Source organism: Oryctolagus cuniculus, chromosome 19 (assembly GCF_964237555.1).
Source record: "Oryctolagus cuniculus chromosome 19, mOryCun1.1, whole genome shotgun sequence".
In the NCBI taxonomy this organism is placed as follows: Eukaryota; Metazoa; Chordata; class Mammalia; order Lagomorpha; family Leporidae; genus Oryctolagus; species Oryctolagus cuniculus.
Genome location: NC_091450.1, coordinates 26,162,308 through 26,183,310, shown reverse-complemented (window position 1 = coordinate 26,183,310; position 21,003 = coordinate 26,162,308). Strand labels below are relative to the sequence as shown.

General features: G+C 49.5%; 1 pseudogene; it reads left to right on the top strand.

Moving 5' to 3' along the window:
• The first annotated feature begins 5,609 nt into the window (after positions 1–5,609).
• On the top strand, positions 5,610–6,132 carry LOC138846882 (large ribosomal subunit protein uL23-like; annotated as a pseudogene).
• Positions 6,133–21,003: the final 14,871 nt, after the last annotated feature.

The following is a 21,003-nucleotide window of genomic DNA, read 5'->3' as shown; positions in this document are numbered from 1 at the left end:
GCTGCAGCCTGCCCTGCCAAGGAGGCTGGCCGCACCCAGCGGATGGGAGACAGGCACAGGGAGCCTGGGGGAAGCTGGGCTGTGCCTCCAGCCTCCAGGGAAGGTGTTGGGGAGCTATGGCTCCCACCGCTTCTCTCACGGAGGGACTTGGTCAGAAGCCAGCCTCCAACCCACATGACCTGAGTCCATGCCTGTTTCAATCCTGTCTCTGAAAGTGACAGCTCTTGGAAAACAACCATGGAGCAGAAAGGACTCCTTCACTGAATAAATGAGAAGTCAATTTCTCCCTCTGCAAAAGGGAGATGAGGATAATACAGTCAGCCTCCCGTATCCATGGGTTCTGCATCCACGGATTCAACCAATCACAGATCAAAATTATTCAGGGAAAAAACCCTGCATCTTTCTCATCATTATTCCCTAAACAATACAGTGTAACAACTATTTACATGCCGTGTTAGTTATTATTAGTAATCCAGAGATGATTTAAAGGATGCTGAAAGATGTGCACAGGTTACACGCAAATACTACATTTCATAGAGGGGACACTGGTATCTTCAGATTTTTGTATCCAAGGGGGACCCTGGAACCAACCCTACAAGGATACTGAGGGACAATTGTTTTGGCTTAGTAGAGTCTTGGCGGGGACTAAGTGATACAATGTATAAAATGATTGGAACAACGTGTATCAAACAGAAAACAGATATTAGCTATGTCTCTATTATTTTCCCCTTTATATCAATGGTAAAGCATGAGTTCTAGAACATTCTACCCAGGTTCAAATCCTGCATGCACTTCTTACTTGTGTGAACTTGATTAAATCACTCAGTGCCTAAAGCCTCAGTCTCATCTATAAAATGGCAATGATACAAGGGGGTCTTCAAAAAGTCCAGAGAAAGTATGTTTTATGAAAAAAAATATGTATGGGCTTCAATTTTCTGGCACCAGGATAAACTGATTTTTAATTCCATTTTTCCATGAACTTATTCAAGTACTCTCAGATGTGTGTCTTGCTCACAGGATTGCTAAGAGGATTAAATTCAGGTGATGCACATGAGTTGCCTGCCACAGCAATGGACACATAGAAAGAGATCAATATGCAGAGGCTATGTTGTTAATTAATACTGGGGTCAATGCCCAAGGTCACAGAGCCAGTGTGACTGACATAGGTGCTTCCTGCCTCCCCACTGAGTGCTCACTCTGCTACTGGCTGCTGCCTCTCACACAATTAAAATTCCTGGCTCTGCCCTCCGAGAGTCACTGTTCCTAAAAAAGAACTCCATTTGTACTGGGAAGCCACAAAATAAATTGTCACCAAGTCCAGCGGTCAGGTCCAAATTGCATAAAGAACATTTCTCTTCATTAGGCAAAGGCGCCCAAGGGTGTGGGCTACAGTGAGAGGCAGCAGGACTCAAGTTCAACAACCAGGTGCAGGAGCCCACAGCCCCAGCCGGTACCACACCACATGCAGGAGCCCACGGCCCCGGCCGGGACCACAGGTCTGCACCTTCTCTCCAGCTGGGTGACTGGGAGCTGATCCTCAGCTTTTCCACATGTAATTGGGGAGTTACTGAATATTTTAATAAGTAGTATGCTACTTCAGAGTTTCCTTGGTTGAGTGAAGTATTTGGAGGAGTTCATTGTGATTGGATTTTCTTGGAATTTTTTTTGTTTACTTTTAACTGATATAATAATTGTATATATTTGTGGGTATAGTGTGGTAATCTGATATACATATACAATGCAAAATGACCAACCCAGGAGTAATTAACATTGCTGTCTCCTTAAGCATTTATCATTTCTTCATGCTGGAGACCTTCAAACTCCTTTCTTCGAGTTCTTTATAAACGTGTAGTAAGACCATCATGAACTGGAGTCACCGAAGCCTGTTTCTCCTACCTAACAATGTGTGCCTTGGGTACACATTCCTTGGGTCTTCACAAAAAGATGAAGTATTTCTTGTGATTTCTATACAACTTCATATGTGCTAAATGCAATGCAATTCTAATTTGAATGCTGAAACAAAATGAGGATACTACTGGCAAATTGGGTAAATCAGAATACGCCTGTGGTTTCGTTGGCAGCAGTGTATCTACGTTAATTTCCTCGTTTTGACAAATGCACGGGAGTGATATGAGATGATGACACTAGGGACAACTGAGCGACGGGAGTGTGGGATCGCCGTATACTCTCTCTGCAACTTTTCAGTAAGTCCAAAGTTGTTCCAAAATCAAAAGTTTATTTAAAAACAATCCACAAAGCAGGATATACTCAGGAAACTGGCCTGTATGCCACAGAATATCTCTGGAAGGATGCCCAGGGAACTAGTAATAGTGGTTGCCTCCGGGGGAGGATGTTGAGGGAGACAGGGAAGGGAAGGAGAGGAGGAGGAGGGGACGATACAGAGACACAGGAGAGGGAGAGGGCCGTGTCTCACTGAGGGGCCTGGTTTGGCTTTGGTGTGCACATACACGAGTGTGCACAGAAGGCTGAGATGGCTGGCAGCAGCTGACGGGCAGGCTCCTGTACATTTACGTCCCCGTGTGTCTGTGTGCGCTCCTGCTGGGAGGGCAGCCCAGTGAAAGCTACAACTCCATTGGAAAGCAAAGGAGAAGGCGGCTTCATGGCCAAGGCAGAACCCCCAAGCGCGCCAAGGCACGGTCTACCCGACCTGACCTATCCCTTCAAACGGGAGGATCCAGCTGTCTGAAGGGGGCCGAGGATCCCCATGACAGTGGAACTCAGCTCTCTATGTACCAAATCCTCTCCTAGGTGCCCGTTCAACTTGGAGTCACCAAGTCCTCAGAGAAAACCCCCAGCCCTGGAACTGGTGTCTCCAGTTACACCAGACCCCACTGGTACTCCATGGTGGAGTTCGGGTTGAGCTTAGATGTCTGGAGCAGAACCCAGCGAGCCTCATAGCCCCGGGGCTAGGAAGAAGCTCCTGCCTCACTGGGAGATAGTTTTTGGCAGGGAGGGGCTGCCCTGTTGAGTGAGGAACAGGCGACCAGATCTCTCCAACTGGGTTCCTGGAACTGCAATTCCCACAATGACCAATAGAGGGAAGCAGTTGGGATTCTAACCACAAGTTTAGACCAAATGAGTACAGTAAACCCCAACTCCAGGCTTCAGGCCTCATTTTGAAGGTTTGAGGGGAAAAAAAAACCCTCATTTTATCACATAACAGGGAGCAGTGCGATGTGTGGGAGGAGCAGGAGTTTTGCAACCACACTGCAGTCGGTTCCAGTTCTCTTTTCCTGCTCCTTGGGAAGGTCATTGAACCTTTTTGAACCTCACTTCCCTTCTCTGTGAAATGGGTTTTATAAAATCTGAAAATTAAAAATAATCAGTGGCCATTCACTGATGGCGCTCTAAACAAACAGCCATCGTGATTATTATAATAAAAGAGCTTTAAACTGACAAAGAGATTAGCAGTAATAAAATGCCATTTGAATGCTAACTGCAACAGGTACCAGGCTAAGCATTTTGGGTGCTTTATATGATTCAGCCCCCAGAATCATTCTTTGAGGTGTGTTTAATTATTACAGCTAAGAAGAATGAGAATCCAGACTGGGACCAGCAAGGTGGCTCAGCAGGTTAAGTCACCACCTGTGATACCAGCATCCCATATGGTCACTGGTTCAAGTCCCAGCTGATCCACTTCTGATCTAGCTCCCTGCTAATGTGCCTGGGAAGGCAGAGAAAATGGTCCAAGTGCTTGGATCCCTGCACCCACGTGGGAGACCTGGATGGAATTCCATGTTCCTGGCATTGGTCTCGCCAACTCCAAGCTCTCCATCCCGTTCCCATTTGGAGAGTGACCCAACACATGGAGTATCTCTTTCTCTCTGTCTCTCCCTCTCTCTGTAACTCTGCCTTTCAAATAAATAAATAAATCCATTTAAGAAAAATGGATGAACCCACAATTGGTAAACTACTTTCCCAAAGTCAGACAGGGACTTCAGTTAGCCAGGCCTAACTGCTGTGTAAACACTGCCTCACGGAGTCAGCACATCAACCCCCATGTCGGGATTCTCAAAATTCATTGATCAGTAGAAGTGTTCGGGGAGAGATTAAAATGCAGATTCCTGGGCCCTGCCTCCACAAATTCTGGTTTTGCCAATCTGCAGTGAGGTCATGGGAATTTACATGTGACAGGTCATACTTTCCAACCGGCCACCACAATATTGCCCATCCTGCTGTTCTAGAACCTCCCCATTTTTCTCCTTCAAGAAACAGTGTGTGAACCCTTAAAACTCAGCAGGCCTGTTTTATTCCTTCAATCAATATGGTAGCTCAGAGGTATAGATCAGAAAAATGCATTGCAATTCTGCCTTGTTCTCTTGGGACGTTTACCTCTGGAACCCAGAAACCACCGCACGGTGAGGAAGCCCGAGCCTCCTCTGCTTGGGAGAAGAACCCAGGTCCACAGCAGAATTCCCAACCAACAAACACATCAGGCTGCAGCCCTGTGAGAGAATCTCCGAAGGCGAATACCCCAGTCCTGACCTGAGCTGGCCCAGCACACACATTCCTGCTGAACCCTGCCCACGCTCAAGAGTCATCAGCAAGCCGGTTGTCTGAAGGCACTGTGATGTGGGACAGTGGGTTACACAGCAAGAGACAGCCACCCAGGCAGTTCCATCACGGGTGGTCAGAAGTCAGTACTTTAAGGTACACTGCCATCTTAGTGAACATGGAAGGAGCTCAGTCATCAACCCTGTCCACCATGTTGCAGCCTGTCTCTTTGTAAGCACCAAAGCCATATTGGCAGAGTGACTTCAAGGATCCTTGCTTGGGGCCAGCTTCATGGTGCAGCTAGTTAAGCTATCGCTTACAACACTAGGTTCCTGCGTTCAGCCTGGCCCAGCTCTGGCTGTTGTGGCCATTTGGGAAGTGAACCAGATGGGAGATACCTCCTTTCTCTCTCCATTTCAAATAAATAAAATAAATCTTTAAAAAAAAAAAAAACCTACCTTCTGATGACTGTACTTATTACCTGGATGGTGGCGATGGCACCATGGGTGTATGCACATGTTCAAACTCATCATGTGTACATTAAATATGCGGCTATTCTATAAACAGTTATGTCTCAACAGAGCTGCTTTTTTAAGAGGAATCACTTCCTCTCCCATTGGGTTGATGAGTAAACACTGAGTATCTTCTGCACCCACATACAAGGGAACTTCTAAAGGTTCGTGGGGAAAAAATGGAATTAAAATTTAGGATCATGAGAATCCCAAGGGAGCTCTTCCTGAGCTCACAGCTTATTGTGAAAACAAGGTACCGACCCACCCTTAGCAGGCCAGACGGGATGGAAAATTGCAAATGAGGTCTTTTGATGGCTTTTGTCCCTGCCTGGTAACTGAAGGCCAATTTGATGGTTAAGGTTTTTATTTTTTTTTTTTCCTTCGAAGTTGTACTTTAAAAGCCTACTGCTACAAGTCCCTTTGGGTCCATTCCTCTCTTGGAAGCCCCCTCCATGCCGCTCTGGCTGGGAGCCTTTGACTCTAATAAATATTCTTAAAACTCAAAAAAAATTTTTCAAAAAAGCCTTAAGGTTTATGTTGGTGCAAGAGAATTTCCAAATCCATGTACAGTTTTTCACCAAGATGGCGCCGAAGGCGAAGAAGGAAGCTCCAGCCCCTCCTAAAGTCGAAGCCAAAGCAAAGGCCTTGAAGGCCAAGAAGGCAGTGCTGAAAGGCGTCCACAGCCACAAGAAGAAGAAGATCCGCACGTCCCCCACCTTCCGGCGGCCCAAGACACTACGCCTCCGACGGCAGCCCAAATACCCTCGGAAGAGTGCCCCCAGGAGAAACAAGCTTGACCACTCTGCCATCATCAAGTTCCCCCAAACACGGAGTCGGCCATGAAGAAGATAGAAGACAACGACACACTGGTGTTCATTGTGGATGTCAAGGCCAACAAGCACCAGATCAAACAAGCTGTGAAGAAACTCTATGACACTGATGTGCCCAAAATCAACACCCTGATCAGACCAGACGGAGAGAAGAAGGCGTATGTGCGCTGGCTCCTGACTATGGTGCTCTGGATGTTGCCAACAAAATTGGGATCATCTGAACGGAGTCCAGCTGGCTAATTCTAAATATATGTTTTTTCACCATAAAAAAAAAAATCCATGCACAGCTCTCCCAGAACATGCATTCCCCACGAATTCTCAAAACACCTGCTTGTGTGGTTGCAACAACATCTTGGCGCTTCCCCCACCTCTAGGTAATCAAATCCAATTTTCCATCCATATTTGCAAAAGTATTTGCTATCCAAGCACGAAGCAGCTTTGGAAACTCCTGAGTAAATAACACAAGTCCAAGAACAATATTCCCAGGCCAGTAGTCATAGGGTGCAGGAAATGACAAATCTCTCGGGACTGCTCAGTGTCACCCAAAGACTCCCCCAGGTACTGACTCCAAGGCGTGTGCGACCACTGCCACTCCTGGTAGAGTGGGGAGCCAAGGACGGGGCACAGAACTATGGTGGAAGAAGAGGACTCCAGGACCAGACCACTTGAACTTGAGTCCTAACTCCATGACTTCTAGCTGTGTGACGTGAGGGACGTTGCTTAAGCTTGCTGAACTTCAGTTTTCCACTGTGCAAGATGATTAGCAATAGTAGTAGCTTCCTCACTGGGTTGCTATTGAGATAATACAACCATCTTACAAAGGAAGGAACTGAATGCATATTCAGTAAATAGAGAAGTTACTGTTCTTTAATGTGTCGTTACTATGTGCTGCCCAGGCCAGATCAGAACGGTGGGAAGGACCTTGGATGGAAACCAGGAGACCTGAATGCTTGTGCTGGTTTTGCTGCTGACTGAATTGGGTGCCTGAACACCAAGGTCGTGGCTGAAGCTGTCGTCAGCAGAGGGGGAGCGACTAAGGGGTGCTCTCCAAGCTCACACCTCTCTCTAGCCTTCCCTCTCTCGGTACTGCTTGGAGCATCCTACTGCCAAAGATCCCCTTTTAGGAACAAATGGCAGAAACAAATCCCAAAGTGGCTTTAGCTAAAAATAGGAGAAATAGCTGGCCCAGAGAAGCCAAACCCAGAGTTGAGCAGTCAGTTCCCCAGGGACGCAGCCAGATCCCAAGGAAAACCTCAATCTGAGTCTCTCCCTCCCTCTCCCCTGCCTCCTCCCCTGCCTCCTCCCTCACCCTCACTTGCTCATTACATGCACCCTCCTGCACGGCACTGTCTTCCTCCTAGTCTGGGAATATTCATAACAATGCTTCCTGTTTCACAGTTTGGACCTAAATCCACAGAAAAAGTGCTCCAGGCAAATGCCGCTTGAGTGCCTGCATCCCCTATCGGAGTGACGGTTCAAGTCCCAGCACCTCTGCTTCTGATTCAGCATTCCCGCTAATGCGTCCTGGGAGGCAGCAGACAAGGGCTTATGCCTTCAGTCCCTGCCACCCCATGGGAGACGCAGGTGTTGTTGGGCTCCTGCTTTGGACTGGCCCAGTCTGCTCGCTCGCTCACTCTCTCTCTCTCCTCTCAAGTAGATGAAAATAAACATATTTTAAAAGAAAAAATGGCTGGCTGCCATCCCTTCCCAAGCCCAAAATTCCAGTATAGAGGCCCATTGACCCAAATCAGTTGCCAAATTCTTGATGAGTTAATCATGGCTTTGGGGTGGGGCCATGATAGGATACGGATATTCTCCTGGCTCCTACAGTACACCCTAGAGGTGAACTCCTGCATCCCCACCATTCCTTTCAAAGTGTTCCTACTCTAACCCTCATATAATCTTTACAACTTCACAGTGGACACAGAACCGACAGCATTAATTCCAGTATCACACAGGAGGACGTGGGGGCTCAGGGAAGCTGGATGCCATGGCTGAAGACAACAGCCCATTTCCAGCAGAGGCAAATCCAGCTAAGAACCAAGGTTCCTTGTCCAGCACTCTTTTCCAAAATGCACTCTGTACTTGCCTAATTCTTCCAGAATGTTCCTGAATGAAGACCCAAGAGGGTCACAGTCTCCACCCCGGTAGCTACAGAGGCCCTCATGAAGCCCTTGAGGGTTGCTTTCTGGGCTTGACATCTCCTTGCCCACAAATAGGAGACCCAGGGACTTCCACACTCAGTGAGGGGAAAGCACACGCTTCAGGGGACCCTAAGAATGGAAGGGAAGGCAGCTAGAAGATGGCCCAGAGCAGCCCCACGCTCTGGCAGAACAGATGTAATCACTGGGAAGCCCCTCCAGCGTCTCCCTCTGCACGCTCCCTGGACATCATGGGGAATTTGCTCCTCTGTTTTCACTGAGCTTCCCCAGGGCAGGCAGCGTTGGCTTCCCCACCTCCCTTCCCCATCTGCAGCATCGTCTTCCCTCCTTTGGACGTGCCGTGATGGCCATGCCAGTCTGCCTGCTCTGGGGCCTGGGCAGCTCTGGGTGTGCCGTGATGGCCGTGCCAGTCTGCCTGCTCTGGGGCCTGGGCAGCTCTGGACGTGCCGTGATGGCCGTGCCAGTCTGCCTGCTCTGGGGCCTGGGCAGCTCTGGACGTGCCGTGATGGCCGTGCCAGTCTGCCTGCTCTGGGGCCTGGGCAGCTCTGGACGTGCCGTGATGGCCGTGCCAGTCTGCCTGCTCTGGGGCCTGGGCGACTTACTTGTGTGCTTCATTCCCATCAATGCTATGAAGAGCACTTATGTCATGGATTTACTGTGAGAATTAAAGAAGGTAGTAAACATAAAATGCTGAGCAGAAAGCCTGCCATGTGGAAGATGTGGTTGTTATTGTTACTGCTTAGACTCAGGATTAGTGGCTTGGAACTACAGAGGGGGGTACCGTTTTTAATCAGATTGTTTTCATGATATAAAAGCAGTGCAATCTCAAAGAAAAGGCAAAGCAAGAAGCTGAGACACTCAGTGGCACAACTGGCCTGTCAGTGGGATGAATGAAGGGCAGAGAAATGTTTTTCTGCATTTAAGTGGGGGAAGGAGGGTGTCATGGCAGAGCCTCAGTTGAAGTCCCAGCTTTCCTTCCAACTCAGCTTTAAAGCACACCCATGGAGGCAGCAGGTCATGGCTCAGGTACTTGGGTCCCTGCCACCCAAGTGAGACACACGGATTGAGGTCCTAGCTCCAGGCTTGCCCCAGCCCTGGCTGCTGGGGGCATCTGAGAAGTGAAAATGCAAATGGAAGCTCAATCTCTCTCTCTCTCCCCTGATCTCCTTTCAAATAATAAAAGTAAGTAAGTTTAAAGAGTTAGGGGGCTGGCACTGTGTCACACGGGGCTGAAGCCTTGGCCTGGAGTGCTGGCATCCCATACAGGAGCCAGTTCAAGTCTACGCTGCTCCACTTCTGATCCAGCTCTCTGCTATGGCCTTGGAAAGCAGTGGAAGATGGCCCAGGTCCTTGGGCCCCTGCACCCATGTGGGAGACCTGGATGAAGCTCCTGGCTCCTGGCTTCAGATCAGCTCAGCTCTGGCCATTACAGCCATTTGGGGAGCAAACCAGCAAATAGAAGGCCTCTCTCTCTCTCTCTCTGGCTCTACCTGTCTCTGTAACTCTGTCTTTCAAATAAATGAAATAGAGTTAGAAGTCATGATAGCTAAGTGCAGTATATCATTCTTGATTGAATCAGTTCAGGAAAAAAAAAAAAACATTTTGAAGGATGAGCAGGGAAATCTGAATATGGACCATTTATTAGGTAACATTAAGAAACTGCTCTTAACATTGTCAGGTATGACCATAATATTGTGGTTACGTAGGAAAACGCTCCCTTTTTTACATATACATACTGACATATTTAAAATAAGATATTCTAATGTCACAGCCTAGAACTACTTCACCAAAAGAAAAAAATTGACAAAAATATAGCAAAATCTTAAAATCATTATAAATTTAACTTAACTAACTTAAATTAATGATGCATTCGTAGTACTATTCCCTCTACCTTTGTGTATGTGGGGAAATCTCAATAATAAACAAAGGAAACTTTTCACACAAAAGTAAGATTCAGCAACTCTCCCAAAGGACCTGTAACTCCCCCACCCCGGAAAGGAATCAGTGCCGTGTTCTGATGCTCCTCCTTCTGAGTTTTGTCTGATTTAACGTCACTGCCACCACAAGGCGCATGAAGCTGTGCAGTCAGCTTTTCTCGGAATTGTAAGCATTTTTCCTCATCATTAAAAAAGCCTTTGCAAACATTTTAATGGGTCCAGAATATCCCTTCCAGGGGATAAAACAGAGAGGCCATATATTCCTGCACCCCAGAACTGCAATTATAATTAGAACGACAATGAAAAGATAACGGTGGCTAGTACTCGCTGAGCCCTCACCAAGTGCCTGGCGTTCTGGCCGGCAAAGCCCGTCACTCTGCAACCTGTGAAGCAGCTGCTACGCTTTACTCCATCTCCTAGGAGAACGGACTGACGCTCAGAGACGTTCAGTAACAGATCCAGGGTCACACAGCTCGTGAGTAGCAGAGCCCAGAGCCACACTCGGGCTGGAGGGCGGCTTTTGTTCACTTACTCCTTCAGCAAACCTTGATAGGCCGGCTACCCTGGTGCATATGCTGAGCTGAGCCCTGGCCCACACTGCTGCAGGACGGCAGGTGATTTAATAGAGTCCACCCAGAGGTCACGAGAGCCTGCAGCACCAGCTGTCCTTCTCCACCGCAGGCGACAGAGCCAAGCCCCAAGCTTTTAGTGACACCTCTTCCTGTCCAGGAACAAGCGACGCTGGCAACCAGAGAAAGGGCAGAGTGAGAGATGATTTAGTATTGACAATTAATGACACCAGAAACCTTTTAATATTCATATTATTTATTCTTAGCTCTCTCTGGCTGCACCGGCACTAACAGTTTGTTGTTAATGAGACTGGGAGCGTTTTTAAATCAACTTAATTGACATTTTTATGGTGTTCGGCAGGCCCTAAGCACAGGAATTTCAGCTGGGAGGCTGAAGAAGAGCTATGGGAGGGGATGGGGCCCCATGAAGCCTGGGACGAAGGAGAAAGTCATTGGGGAGCAGCTGGAGGAGGGGAGAGTCTCATGGACCCCACTGGGCCCAGGAATTTTAGACCAGGGCTTCTTACTGGTCCTCCACTCCATTCCCATCACAGCTGCACTGCCCTGAAGGTTCCACCTAAGCCCTACCACTCAGTGCCTCAGTTTCTCCATCTGTAAAATAGGGATCATGCTAGTCCCTTCTTCACAGGGTTGTTACAAAAATAACACGGGTTAATTTATGCAAAGAGGTTACAACAGCACCTGGTATTTTGCGACTGTTTGCATTGTTATTGCTGCTTATAAAAATGAATTTTATGAGGTTTCCATGGTCATTGTTAACACCATGTGCCAAATATTCTGGACTACCTCCTGTAAGAAGGACATGTGACTTCTTTTGGCCACTAGGATGCAGATGGAACCGATCTGTGTCACTTCCCAGTAGGTTTAAGAGCCAACACATTGTCCACTATTGCCTGTGCTCCATCTGCTATGAAATGGGCAATGTCCCACATGAAGGACCCTAGCAACCAGGTCCCAGAGGGTCAAGGACACAGGACAGAGGCTCTGCCCACTCCCAGTGGTCACACAACGTGAGGAAGAAACAGGCATTTGTTGTCGGAGGCCATGGAGCCCAGGAGCCACCTGCCTATCCTAACTGACACAGTCTCTGCCTTCAAACACTCTTGGTACCCTTGAGAAACACCATGAAACAGACGAGGACTGTGACCGCAGAGAGCAAAGAGGCTCTGAGAGCTGCAAAGACCAACAGCAGGGGCCAGATTTGTGGCATAGCAGGTAAAGCCGCTGCCTGTGATGCTGACATCCCATATAGGCCCCAGTTCGAGTCCCGGCTGCTCCACTTCTGATCCCGCTCTTTGCTAATGGCCTGGGAAAGCAGTGGAAAATGGCCCAAATCCTTGAGACCCTGAAGAAGCTCCTGGCTCCTGGCTGTGGTCTGGCCTAGCCCTGGCCATTGTGGCCATTTGGGCAGTGAACAAGTGGTTGAAAGATCCTCTCTCTCTTTCCCCCAACTCTGTAAATCTGACTTTCAAATAGACAAATTAAATCTTTAAAAAAAGACCACCAGCAGATCCAGCCAGGAAGGATAGGTGGGAAGGTTCTAGACAAGCTTCTTCCCATTTGAGCCAGGAGGAAGGACCGCACAGAGGCGTGTTAGTGGCCGGCGTCCCTGCCTGCACTGCTGCAGGTCACTGTAATCTTACACCACCCTCAAACAGCCCCAGAAGTAGCTACGATGACGATGATCATGGCCCACTCCTACTTCAAAATGAGTTTACGTAACCTGCCCCACATCCCAGACAAGAGGACTTGGACCCCCGCAGGGCTCCCACACTGCCACCACACTACTCTGTCGCCTGTAGAGGTCTCCCCTTCCACCTGCGTCTTGAATCACTTGGGGCAAGGAATGTGTTATGAACTCATTAAAATAAAGATTAACCAAAAATAAATAAATAAAGATGAGCAGGCCCATTCCAAACCCGCCGCGTTAGGCAGAATTCATAGACCCCCTTGAGCTCTGTCCCTTGGTGTTCCACCAGCAGTACTCCCCTCCCCCCGAGTGCAGCTGGGACCCAGGATTTGCTGCTAACCAGTAGGAGACGGCATAGGGGACCTCGCTCCTGTGATGAGCTTTCACTCTGTAAGACTCCATCTTGGCCCACAAGGGAGACCTTCATGCACCTCGTGAGCTGGCTATGAAGGGGCAGCCTGTGTAGGAACAGTCTCTAGGCCCGGAGCATGGCCTCAGGCAGCAAGAAACCGGACTCTGCCAGGAAACAAATTCTACCAACACGTACATGAGTCTGGAAGCGGGTCCTTCCCCACCTGGGCCTCCAGACAAGAACAGGCCCCCCACCCCGGTCCCCCGACGGCAGGGCTCGTGCGCCTCTAAGCAGACGATGTGGCCTCGGCGTGTCCAGACTTCTGCCCGCAGAAGCTGAGAAAACACAGGTGCATGGCTTCAAACTGCTGGACCCGTGAGAATCTGATCTGCAGCCCCAGGCGCTAACACAGCTGCTCAACCCAGATCTCTAGGGATGCGACTCAGGACGTGACATTTTAATAAGATGCCTGGGTGATCCATACGGGCCATAAAACTCGGGAAATGGCAGTGTAGTGGTCAGGATCGTGCCACTCAGAATCCATGTGGTTGTAAGCAAGTTACCTAACTTCTCTGGGTCTCAATTTCTCAGTCTGAAAAGTGAGAATAGTAGGTAACATAGGGCAAGTAATAATACAAAGCACGAGACAATACATGGAGCATAGCATGAGACGGGTTCGCAACATCCTTGTAAGTACCACTATGCACCTGGAAGAGAGAGCAGAAGCTAGCAAGATGACGGTGAGGGGAGCAGACACTCCAGAGACAACAGCCCTGTAGGCACAGGTTGCAAGTGATGGGAGGGAAGTGCTGATGTCCTTCAGCCACGGACTACCACTTAACCCAGTTTGCTCACTTGTTGCAATGCAGGAAACACACCGTGGGGAACCATGGGGCATCACTGTCAGACAGGCAAGAAAGGGCTAATTACAGACTTTGGGCTCCTGCGAGGCAGCTTGGAGAAGGGTTTAAAGTGGTGGACTTTGCATTGGGTTGAATGCTATCAGGAACGAGGAGGGAAGTCTTAATTAATAAATGTTAGCTAGAAAGGAAGACGTAGGAGCTAAAAATTGTAATTGCTGGAGAAGCAGCCGTCACTCACGCTAGCCAGGATAGGTGCTGTGGTCACTTCTGTGGTTTGGACGCTGCTGCACTCTATCGGTTCTGACATGACTGTGCAGCAGTCCTGTCTTGTCCTGGCCCAGCATGGTCACCGAGTGGGCTTGGTCTCCTCTCTTCTCTGCCACATTCTTGTCTGGGAAAACCCTAACTGTCCTTTACATTTGCTTTAAAACCCCCTCCTCCATGAAGCCATCTTGACCCATCCTGACCCCTAATGGGACCACTCCGCCATAAAACCCATTAGTCTACAATTTTTCATACTAAAATATCCTCCATGGTGATCTCGATACTCTTTGGGTCTGAAAGAAAGACAGCCTAACCAGGGGCCAAGAAGAGGAGAGGAATGGCCCAAAGGAGTCAGCAAGGACTGGTGACTATGAAGTGTCTGGTCATGGTGGGAAGCCCTGGGCACTAGCTCAGCGGAACCTACCCACCAAGCAATCAGAGGCCCAGGTGAACTGGGTTGAGGGGCCAGCCCCACCTGTGGACTAAACTGGAAGCGATGCAGCAGAGTTGAAGGAAGGATTTGTGTGTACATTCCTCTGGGCTACTGGTCCCTGAGTCATAAAGAGTGTTATTCTTAGACATTTCCAGGCACAGAGAATCTAGTTCATCCTACTCAGGAATGGCGGCTGCAGGGTTGAGTTTCTGGCACACACAGGGCTCTGGAAAACCTGGAACTGCTGGGGCCTGCCGGTGATGGTGGTGCCACCAGACAAGCTCACGCTCCTGCACCCTCCTGGGGACCTGGACTCTCAAAGCCCTTTGAATAAACCCCTTTTCTGTGTAATTAGCCAACGCTGGCTTCTGTTAATAGATGTTCTTCTATATAAAGATCTGGAGGCAAGGAGCTGGTAGGCTCCACATGTGGAGGAAGGATGGGGAGGTGGAGATGGTGTGCCTGATTTGATCAGCTGACGCCGTGCACCTGCGTTGCTCCACAAAGCTGCACAAGGATTACGTGTAAATCAAACATTTCCAATAAATAAATAAATGAATAGTCCTCGTTGGTATACCCACAACCCGCTTACTCAGGGACAACTGCTGTTCAAAGATGCTCAACTGTCCCTAATATTTCTGTCACCCAAGAATTCATTCTTTTTCATAAAAATGGAATTACATTTTACAGTGTAGTAGAGACTACCACCGTTTATTTGAGCAATTCACCAATTGTTTGAAGTGTTAAGCTCTTTCCAAGTAATCCTCTAATTTTTTTTTAACAACTTGATTGTTCTACCTAATCCTTGATTGTCTGCAGGCTTCACACACTGTGGAATGATTTGACTGATAACAGATTACAAAGGAAAGTCAGCTCAGGCCCTCTCCCCGGTTCTTGGCCAACCACCACCTTTGAGTGCCAGGCATTGTCCGGAATTCTTATTTTTTTATATATTATGATTTTAAAATTCACATATCAAAAAGAAAATATATAAAGACAAAAAACTACATATCATAAAATGTACCATCTTAATCGTGTCTAAGCGTACAGTACAGTAACATTAATGGTATACACATTGTCACATAGCTCATAGGCACTGGAACATTCTCGTCTTGGAAGACTGGCATTCCAGATCCCTGGAACAGCCCTCTTCTACCTGTCTCCCCAGTCCACGATGGCCATCACTCTTTCTGTTCCTTTGACCCCAACTACTCAAGGTACCTCAAGTACGCAGAATCACCCAGTATTTGTCTTTTCTGACTGCATGGGGTTCATCCATGTTGTAACAGACAGGATTTTCTTCTCTTAGGGCTGAATATATCCCAGTGTAAGCATGTACGTTTCTTTTCCCATTCATGCCTCTGTGGGCATTCCGTTTCTTCCACCTCTTGGCTGTTGTAAACACAAGTCTGCAATGAACATAAACTTCTTTGAGATTTAATTTCACATCTTTTGGCTATTTACCCAGAAGTGGGCGTTCTGGATCATACAGTAATTCTATTTTTACTTTCTTGAGGAACTTGCGTGCAGTTTTCCATCATTTGCACCATTTTACAGTCCTGCCAGCAGCGAGCAAGGGTTCCGGTTTCTTCACATCCTCGCCAATACCTCCTATTTCCTGTTATTTGCTTTGCTTTGTCTTTACAATGGCTATCCTCATGGGCATGAGGTGATATTGTGGTTTTTACTGGATTCCCCTAGTGAACACCTTGTCATGTGCTTGTATGCCATTATATATATTTTCTTTGGAGAAATGTCTATTCAAATCCTTGAACCATTGTTAAATTGAGTTATTTTTGTTGTGGTCCTCATTCAGTTATAGAATGTCTTTACACATCCTGGACATTCACCCATCATCAAATATATGGTTTGCAAATATTTTCTCACGTTCCATAGGTTGCCTTTCACTCTGTTGGCTGATTGCTTTGCTGAACGACTCTAATTTCTCAGCACATATCATCCGATGTAATCCTCACCAAAAGCAGGAGTGGGAGGGGGAATTCAGATGGGGAAGTTGAGACCTAGGATAGTCTAAAGCTCACCCAAGGCCATGCAGCCGGAGTGCCAGAGCCAGGATTCAAAGCCGCACTTTGTAGCACAAAAGCTCTTGCCGCTGTGGGATAGGACGAGCTGCATCCTTTGTGGGTGTTAGAAACATCCACCTGGCGCCAGCTCTTAGGCAGCCCTGTTCCCTCCAATATGTGCCTCAAATGCCTGGTATGGCTGCCCCTGCGCTCCCGCAAGTTCCCTGCTCATCCACACTTCCTCCCTTCCCTGCAGGAGCTCAGAGACAGCTGACACCAGGCAGGCGAGCCACCGCTCCCTTCTCTACAGCAGAATACACCCGCTCAGGTTCCTCTTCCCGGTGGCTCTCGACTGGCCCTCAGACTCTGTCCTGACACAGCACTACCACCAGCTCCTGTCAGTCAGGCAGGGCTGACACATGAAACACAGGAGATGAGACCTCGCTGGACTGCATGAGTCTTCTATAAAAATGTTAAATGGGAAAACAGAAACAGTGATTAACATTTTGTATGCCGTTAGCATGCTTCCAACACAGTGCTTACTGGTCTATACATATTACCTAGCTTCTAAGGGAGAGCCCTAGAATACCTCTCTCTCAGCTGAGAAAAATAAAGCCCATAATGCTTAAACAAAGTATGAAAAATGGTGATGCTGGTGAAAGATGGGGCCAAGAGTGCAACCTGCGGAGCTTGGACGACCCATCTGTCCCCAGCAGTGTCCCCAGTGTCCCCACAGCGGTCGTCACACAGTAAATGTGGTCTGCTCTCCACACCCGGGGGGTTCTGCATACAGATTCAATGAACTGGGGCTGGAAAATGCTGGGGGAAATGCAACCGTGTTGCATTACTGCTGACATGGAAAATGCTGGGGGAAATGCAACCATGTTGCATTACTGCTGACGTGGCTCCGGGCCCAGGAGGATTGTGGCACCTGTGCTGAACACGTACAGACATTTTCTTCCCTTGTTATTCCATGAACGATACAATGCAACAACTACTTACACGGTGTTTAAAGGACACAGGAGGGTGTGCACGGGTTCTAAGCAAACGCTGCCTCATTTTAGATAATGGACTTGCACGTCCTCAGATCTGGGTGTTCACAAGGGTCCTGAAATCGATCCCCAAGAACGACTGCACATAATCGGTATCTCCTAAGTGCCTGACTGCATGCATGCATGAGCCAATCAGCCCAAGGTCTGGCCCAAGGGTGGGAGGGCGAGGTGGCACCAGCCGCGCCAGCGTCCCGGGAGGCTGGGCTGCGGATGATGGGTTGTGACTCAGACCCAGCTCCCAAACCAGGCAGGAAGAACTGCCTCCCTGTTTCTCAGCCTGAGAGTTAAACCTTCCAAGATTATAATTATCCTGCTCGCCCCACCCACGGCACTGCTTCTCCATGGAGCCACAGCTCACAGGCCTGGGGGCTCCCAAGGAGAGGGGGCGGCTGAGGACTGGCAGAAGGGAGGCCTCCGGGGTTCTCTTAGCGAGCAAAAGGAAGGCGAGAAAGCCATAGTCCTGGAGCTAGGGAGGGAAGCAGCCGCAGGAGAGCAGGAAGCCCCTGGTGTCCTCTGAACTGATGGGGAAGGCAGGGTGTGGGGCAGGGAGCCAAGGCTCGGGGTCCGGCTGGTGGTGGGATCTTGAGCCTCTCCAGCTCTTCTCTCCGGACATCCACTTCTCCATCCTGAAGGTGGCCCAGGAGCCAAACTCACTAACAGGCTTGAGGCCCACGTGACCTCCTGGTGGACAGTGGCACAGGCCTGAATCTCAGTCTCCTCGGTGGGAGAATGGGGATGTTGGTAGATGCTGGCGTGAGAAGCAGCTGTCAGACCAAGACAAGATGACTGAGCAGCCGGTGCCAGGCCTGGATTCCAGTAAGCACTCAGTCAACCTCGGCAGTCACTAAAGGGGAGACGTCACCATCTGAGCCACCTTCAGGGCAAGGACTGGAGGCAAGAAGCAGAGACGGGGCCTCCGGGAGCAGTGCTGTAGCCCAAGAGGAACCCGGGGTCAGGCCACCAAGAATCTGCAGCTTCTCCTATTTTCTCCTGACCACACGCAGCTGCTCTCTCTCTCTCTCTCTCCTCTCAGGCAAGGACAGAGGGAGACAGGAAGAAAATGCAGCAAGCGAGATTCAAGATGGGAACGGGCACACTTCTGACTGCAGGGGAAGACGTGCGATGGCAGGTCGGGGGCTCTGTAGCTCCGTGTCGTCACTTCTGAAGCAAATCCTCACTTGCTCTGGCTCTCCTCCAGCCACCAGCACTGGCTACAGCTGTGGGCCGCAGCCCCACACACCTGACCCTGTTCCACCTCAGCTCTGCACAGCCACGGCCCACGTTTCTCTTCCTGGATGGTTTCCAGAACTCCAGGACCTCGCTGCATTGGGTCTCCGCGCCAGGCAGGCTGGTTCCACAGAGGTAAGCCCCAGGCAACCTTCAGCCATCGGTAGATGCACACCAGGCTCCCCTCCCCTGCAGGGCCAATGCCAATGCTGGTTTCAGCGGTTCTTCAGGGTCTCCAGAGGCAAGAAGGCCCTGTTGCCCACAGCTCAATAATGCACCTTTTATTGGCGTCTTCCTCTTCGGAGATTCCTTCTACCAGCGAGACCGTGAACTAAGACATAAGCCTAGCAGCACAGCCTTGGTACCTGGTGCAGGATGCCCTCACTGGCCTGGCCCCCGGCCACCCTGATCCCACCACTCTGCTCCATCCAATACCTGGTGCCGGCATGGCCAGTGGACCCACGCCACCTCCAGTGTGTGATCTCACTCCCCTGGTGTGCTGCTTGTAGACCAAGGCAGCCACTCATCACTTGAGGGTCAAGTAGCCCAGGGCTCCCCTAATTTGTACTGCATTTGTGATCCTTATCGACAACCACAAAGGTTCCAGAGGCTTCTGCGTGGAAGTCATTTGCATTTCTAGAAGGCCATGGAGTGCTATACAGCAAATGCACTGAGCTGAGACATAGGAACCTCGGTCCTCAAACACTCCCCGTGGGTTCAGCAAAGGAATAGTTCCGTGCACATTCACTCAACACACTACTCTGCAACCCGTAATGATTTTTAAATACTTTATAACAATAACGATTGTGGCTCGGCACTTAGAATATACCACACACTGGGCTGAAAGCTTTTACATGCATTATCTCATTTAATCTCCACAATAACCCTATATTACAGGTAATGGTATGGTTAGTATTACCATTATTATTATTATTCCCTTTTTACAAATGAGGAAATTGAGTCCTCTATAAGATCATCAGCTAATGCTTATAATGTAACATTAAAGTGAAGAGTGGGATATAAAATGGTTTATTCAATGTATCACAATGATGTTCAAATATACATGAGGCAGAAAAAAAAAAAACCGTGGAGAGGTAAGGTATTAAAATGCTGGCCACTGTTATCTTTGAGTGTGGCTGTAGGTGACATTTGTTTTCTCGGAGTCTAACTGTCTTGGTGATCATGGGCGACTCGTGCCTTCCTCTGGGTCTTCTCGGCTCTGCCTTCTCCATCATAGGAAGCAGGTGCCGCAGCTTGCGAGCACCAAGGATGCTACGAACTTGAAGCCAAGACAGCAAAGTGCCGGAAGCCGGGCCCAGATCCAGAGAGGCCGCAGCAGTCACGCTGGTCAGATCTTCGAGAACGAAGTGGAAGTCCTGAAAGCCTTGAAGATGTCATCACAGGCAAAGGACACGGGACAATGAGACTCGGGAACTCACAGCCGCTCCAGAAAGATCCACAACTCAACTCCCTCGGGCAGTTGCTACCGTCCCCTCCCGGTCCCACTGGCCATGGACCTCCTAGAAGCATGGGAGCCGGGGCATCGGGGCCTCAGGGACGCCGAGGCGTAAGTCCACTGAGACTCGTGTTCATTTCCTCTCCCTCCGGTCACACAGCCAAGCCCAGGCTGTGTAGCAGGCATCAGAACAGAAAGCAGATGCAGGCCATCCATCTCTGTTTTCCCAATAAATTATGTAGCAAGTTGGTACAAGCCTCCCCGGGCAGTTTTGGACTTCAGACAGCGCGTTATAAATCACTGATTAACACATCCCATCCATTCTCAGCCCGGCCCCTCATTCCCACGCCTCTGGAGACAGACACAGGGTTACACAGACCAGCTAAGAGTTGCACTATCCTTACGGGGCCCCTTTCCGGGGCCCTGCAGTCGCACCCTAGCCTGGACTCCTGTAATCACAGCCTAGGCACCAGGTGTGCTGGGAATCCCCAAACTGGGCCCAGACTGGTGCGTGTCACTCACTCATCACCGATGCTCCAACCCCGGAGAAGTGGGAGCCAGGAGGGTGAGGACGGAGACCTGATGCCGGGCTACGGACACAGTCTGGCGTCCTTCAGGGCAATCCCCAGGGTGACACCACTTGCAGATCCTGTGGGAGCCGTAAGAGGTGGGGCCTGGTGGGAGGTCCCGGGGTCATTAGGGCCCCTGCCCTCAAAAGGGATGGAGATATTTCTCATGTGATCTGTGAGTTCTCGCTGGAGGAGTATTGTGAAAGGAGCAGGTTTGGCCATTTGAGACATGGTCCTTCCTCCCCCGGGCACCACGGCCACCTGCCCTGGCGCCTGTGCTGTGCCGCATGGTCGCTGAACTCCAAAGCCATGAGTTCAATGTCTTCTCTTTCACAAGCCGTCCTGGGTCGGGGATGAAACGCTGATGAATACCCTCGATCACTTTGCCTCCCTTGCTCCTGAAATCCCCCCCACCCCACCTCCACCGACATCCCACGGACTGACAGGGCAGAGGCAGTGTGGACTGCAGGAGAAACCGCCCCGCCTGAACCCCACCTCTGCTGCTCCAGATCTCGTGGAAACAGACA